A 6,368-nucleotide genomic window follows, 5' to 3' on the forward strand; every position below is an offset into this window, starting at 1 on the left:
CATCAATATGTTATCTCCCCCGTCAAACCAAAAATAAAAAATAAAAAATCCCAACTACTATTTTACTTCCTCAAAACTTTTTAGCCTTTATATTTTTTTAGAATTGGAAAATCATTTCTTGAATTCTTTAAATAAATAAAAAATACTGTGACATTAGATATTGGATATCTTTGTCACCTTTCCCATCACCTTTTATATGAAAAAGAACAATTTTTTAAAACAGTCCAATTTTATTTTTTTTTTATTTTTAAAATCGACCCATTTTTTTATTTATCAAAACCGATCCGTTTTTTGCCACGTCAGCCTAATCACCCTCCTAAACAGTCGGGGTTGCTAACCCCGACTATTTAGGAGGGTGTTAAACCCCAATTAGAAGCCTTAAACCCTAAAATTTTATGTCCTAAATAGTCGGGGTTGGCAACCCCGACTATTTAGGAGGGTGATTAGGCTGATGTGGTAAAAAACGGGTCGGTTTTGATAAATAAAAAAAATAGGTAGATTTTAAAAATATTTTTTTTTTTAAAATAAGTCTGTTTTGAAAAATTGTTCTATGAAAAATCACCCATTTCCGCTAGAGACCCACGGAGTTAATTTTATTATGGAAACCGGCGCCGCGTTGCATATTATGAGTCTGCTTGTTTCAGATTGACCGACAAAACACTTGCACTTTGTTTCAAAAAAGTGAAAAGAAAGGAACTTCTTTGCTTATTGTCTCTTTTAACCTTGCGCTTGCATATATCAAAGCTCTCGGGTACCTTTACCTTCAGAAATGGTGAGAAGGGTGTTAATTAATATGGTGTTTCTTTTTTATTTTATGAAAATTGAAAATAGCAATGCGAGGCACTTTATTCATGCGTTTATCAACCATCAGCCTAAGTGTTGGATAGCATGTTCTAAATCTGTTTTGATAACATGTTATTATGATTTCTAATCTATTATGGTAACATAATTCTTAATCTGTTTTGGTCACAGGTTATTAGGATTCCTAATTTGTTTTGTTTTTTGTTTTAGAATTCCTAGTTTGTTTTGGTTTTAGGTTTTCTATATATATGGAACGTCTTAGAAGAGATTAAGATCATCAAAAAGAGGAGAGTTATAATCAGAGATTAGAGAGACTTTTTGAGCATTGTGAGAGAGATATTGTGAGCAAGTTGAGAGTTTTGGTTGATGGTTAGTTTGTGAGTTTTGTTAGATTGTAACCCTTTGTATTCTCCTTGATTTAGTGAAATCTTCCCATCCTCTTTCCGTGGACGTAGACAAATTATCGAACCACGTATATCTCTGTGTTTGTGATTGATCTGTCGTATTTTAGTTTTGGATTGTGCTCGTGTGTGATTGGTTTTTCTTCTCCCGAGCTTATGACTTGTTTGGTGAGAGAGCACGCTTCCGCATAGGCGCGTGACAATTGGTATCAGAGCTCAGATTTCAAATCTAGGGTTTTGACATTAGGTGGAGGAAGATTCGTTGTGAAATTTTGGTTCTTTGAATTCTAGGCCTCAGTGGAGATAGAATTTGAAGTTGCCGTTGGAGATCTCGCTTTCCTTGTATGGTTAGAAGTTCTATTTGGAATCCAATCTAGGGTTCAGTTGAGTAATTTCTTATTCCTTTCAAAGTTTGAATCTTTCTTTGTAATTTGGAATTTGCGAGTATGGGTAAAGAAGTTGGTGAAAGCAGCAAGATGGCGAGTACAGTCCAAGTTGGTTTTCAGAACACCAAAATTAGTATGGTGAAGTATGACGATAAGATCAACTTTGGTTTGTGGATGAACGACTTTCAAGATGTGTTCAATGCTCAGAATTTGGAGGAGACCATCATGGTCCAAGAGAGACCACCGGAATATAAAGATGCGATATGAGAAAAGATGAATAGGAACGCTTGTGGGGTGATCAGATCCTGTTTGGAACAGGAATTAAAGTATGATGTGATTGGGGTGACGTCTATAATGAAGATGTGAGAAATTATTAATAATAAGTATCTTACGAAGAGTGTTGAGAACCGTTTGCACTTGCTGCGAAGATTATTCAGATTTTAGATGTCCCGAGGCACCTCACTAGCGGCTCATGTGAACAACTACACTAAGTTATTGTCGGACTTGACGAAGATGTCCCGAGGCACCTCACTAGCGGCTCATGTGAACAACTACACTAAGTTATTGTCGGACTTGACGAATGTTGATGAGAAGATATCGGTGTGAACAACTACACTAAGTTATTGTCGGACTTGACGAATGTTGATGAGAAGATATCGGATGAGTACAATGTGATTATTTTGTTAGGCTCTTTACCGGATAAGGAGTATGATACCTTCATGCTCACTTTGTTGAATGTGAGGTCTTCTATCAGATATAGTGAAGTAATTAGTGCTTTGACAAACTATGATTTGAGGAGGAATGACAAAGAGACTTCCTGTACCAGTACTTCAGGAGAGGCCTTGTCGATAAGAGGTAGAAGTCCATATCTAAAAGGTAGTAATAGAGGAAGATCAAAGTCAAGAGGTCATCACCAGCTAGGAAAGAACCAATGTGCATTCTGCAAGGAGCAGGGACATTAGAAGAGAGACTGTCAAAGATCAAGGAGAAGAAGAATAGCAAGAAGAAGGGCCTAAAGGCCAATGATGTGAATGTTGTGAAAGGCGACGATTCGATGATTCGAGCTTTTCTCTATTAATTATTCCGGAGGTGAACCACTTGGATGCATCAGATTGGATGCTTGATTCTAGCGCTACTTATCATGTGACTCTTAGGCGAGATTGGTTTTTATTATTTGAAAGACTCGATGAGGGTGTTGTTGTCATGAGAAATGATCAATCATGTGGTATTTGTGGGATAGGTACTGTGAGGATTCGGATACACGATGGAGCAGTCCGTGAATTGAAGGAGGTGGGATTTGTTCCTCAGTTGAAGAAGAATCTTATCTTAGTTGGAGCTTTGGAGACGAAGGGATTCAATGTGACATTTGAGGATGTTGTAGAAAATGTTACTAAGGGATCTTTGATGGTAATGAAGGGAGTCCGCAGTCGGAACTTGTATTATCTGAAGGGGAGAACTGTGATTAGCTAGGTTGCTTCAGCTATTTCAGAGGCGGATATTAGCAAACTTTGGCATTACAGTTTCGGCATACAGGAGAGAAGTCACTGCAGGCGTTGTGCAAGCAGGGGCTATTGAAGGGAGCCAAGAGTGAAAAAGTTGAGTTCTGTGAGCACTGTGTTCTTGACAAGAAGACGAAGGTGAAGTTCAGGACAGTCATTCATCGGATGAGGGGCATTCTGGATTATGTGTACACAGATGTTTGTGGTCCTACAAAGACTGCATCACTTGGTGGTAGACATTGGTTCGTCACGTTTGTTGATGACTATTTTAGGCGTTGTTGGGTGTACACCATGGTGACGAAGAGTGAAGTCCTAGATATATTTATGGAGAGGAAGAAGAGGTTAGAACTGCAGACTGGGAGAAAGATCAAGATGTTACGATCCAAAAATGGTGGTGAGTACACATCAGACCCCTTTCAGCAACTATGTCGAGACGAGGGCATAGAGAGACACTTCACGGTTAGTCATATACCATAGAAGAATAGAGTGGAAGAGAGGTTAAATCGATCTTTACTGGAGAAGATCTGATATTTGTTGGTGCATAGTGGTTTGGAGAAGATCTTTTGGGCTGAGACACTTTCATATGCGAGCCACATCATTAACAGGCTGCTTTCATCTGCGATTGAGGAAAAAACTCCTATGGAGATGTGGTCGGTAGCTGATAATTTACAAGTACAGTGGTGATCTCACTATAGGAAAGAGATGCATTCCTATTAATAAAAGTAAGAACGAAGGTCTCATATTTCTCGTCAGGCAAGGAACTCAACAACAACAACGTCTTGTCCTCATCTTCAATCATCACATCTACATTCGCCAGGCAAGGAACTCAACAACAACAACGTCTTGTCCTCATCTTCAATCATCACATCTACATTCGCCAAATCTGCAAGAAGCTTCGTGTAGTGGTTCATGTGATCACCAATGGAGGTCCCCTTCTTCAATTGGAAGCGATAAAGCCTCCTCTTAAAATACAAGCGGTTCTCTATACTCTTGGTCAAATACTTGCCCTCTAGGATCTCCCAAATCTTCTTAGCTGAAGTCTCATTGATCACATCATATTTTAAATCTTGAGTCAAACAAGATCTAATCACACCACACGCCATTCTATTTATCTTTTTTCAAGCATTCTCCTTAATGTCGTTCGGTTTCCCATCCAACTCTAAAGTATCTTCCAAATTTTGCGCATTGAGCGCATCCAAGACTTCACATCTCTAAAGATCAAAATTGTTTGTGCCATTAAACTTCTTCACATCTATCTTCATAGAGTGGTTATTCAAACTTTGGACGGTCTTTACACCGAAAGTATCCTCCACAACTCCTTCTTTCCTGACCATCTTTCTCAAAGTACCAAAACAAATACGGAACAAATGAAGAATTGGTCCAAAACTAAAAAAGATAGAGTCTTTACCAAAAAGATCACACCTTTATCACCAAACAAAACCCTAGGCGAGCCTCCAAAACGACCTACTCCTCCAAATAACCCAAGCATAGCCCGAGCTCTGATACCACTTGTTATGCTCTGATACCACTTGTTGAGCGTTGCGGAAGCCAAACAACCAAACTAACATGCTACGAGAAATCAAATCAAATGAATGTCGAGAGAAGGCCAAACGAACCAAATTAATGCCACAAAATATAAACAACTAATTTTAAAGTGGTTCGGCAAGTTGCCTACGTCCACGAGGCAAGAAGATGATAGGGTTTTTCACTAATAGAGAAGAAGAATACAAACTAAGATTACAAATCACTCAAACTCACTAATTAATCTCACCAATAAATCTCTAATTTTCTCTAAACAAAACCCTAACCAATAGCTTAGAAAATACCTCTTTTTGTGCTCCAAATATCCCTAATTTTCTTCTTGTTGATGTCCGTAAACACACAGTCGATGAGGGTCTTCCATTGATGATGGTGGCTGGGAGGATAAAAGGTGGGGCCGACTACTCCTCCGACTCTACGCCTGATTCTAAGTGTGCAAGGTGGACTGATAACCTGCACATGTGAGAATCGCAGGAGTACGAGGTTAATTTCCCCCGTGGTACCTCCGATGGTCAAGTCAGCTGGAGAGCTTGAGGGAGATTTTTTGGGAGGTCCCTGGGCCATTGAGGTCCTAGCAGGGGGGTCCTCTATCATAATTGAATTTCTTTTTTATGTTAAGAATAAAAAAGGGGAGTAAAATTCAGATGTTAAAAGATGCGGAGCTCCTTCTCCTCTCCTCTCCTTTTTGTCTTACCTTCTTTCCCTCCTTTTATAGCCCAGTACCTGTGAATGTTTGACCATTGGGCTTGGACTATGCACAGGAGGCGGTTGAGAGGTGAGCTGGAGGTTGAGTCATCTTTCTCCTTCCAGGTGTCGGCTGACGATTGGGAGGGAAGTCATTCAAATACAGGAGAGAGGTGTCCTCTTGGTATCATGGATTCGACAGATGAGGTAGGGCACATGATAGGCCCACTGTTTGGTTATCCTTCCCCCTCCAGATGGTAGCTGGTGACTAGAGGGGAAGTTATTCGAGCCCAGAAGAGCATCATGACGATCCCAGAGAAGTGACTTGTGAATGGAATAAGCGGCGTATGCAGGGGATTTGTTAGAACAGAGATCTTGATGGGACCGATCAGTGCTGTTGTGTTGATTGATATCTGAAGTGAGCTTAGCTAGATCTTATCCCCTTAGTAGAGGAGAGTCGGTTCGTGAGTTGTCTTTATGATTTCCCGACTCGATAGCCGAGTGAGATTCGGGTCGAGTGTACAGTCGAGAAGTCTGCTTGAGGAGTCGTCTTGATTATGAGGGACCGACTGGTCCCACACTTCGAGTCGGTAATGATGACCCTTGGTAAAAAATGATTCGTCCGCTCGACTGGCCGATAGACTTGCCCTTGGCTGGGCTTTTGAGCCTCTAAGCTGGTTTGGACCATGGCCTTTTTTAGCCTATGCAGACAATCTTTTGGTATCTTCCTCTTTAGATGGTAAACTACCATAACACTTCTCAATTCTCTCTTCCAATTATTCTATATATATAAAAATCCTAAAATCATAAACATACTAGGAATTTTAAAATAAAAAACAAAACAGATTAGGAATCCTAATAACCTGTTACGAAAACAGATTTGGAATCATGTTACCAAAACAAATTAGAAATCCCAATAATCTGTTACCAAAATAAATTAGGAAACATATTAGAATCATGCTATCCAACAGATTGTTGATCGAGCCAAACAATTAGCCGATAATAATAATTCATGAAGATCAATGAGAATGTATGAGAGATAGGCTCTTTATTGATGT

The sequence above is a fragment of the Asparagus officinalis genome, chromosome 4 (assembly GCF_001876935.1).
Source record: "Asparagus officinalis chromosome 4, Aspof.V1, whole genome shotgun sequence".
NCBI classification, from domain to species: Eukaryota; Viridiplantae; Streptophyta; class Magnoliopsida; order Asparagales; family Asparagaceae; genus Asparagus; species Asparagus officinalis.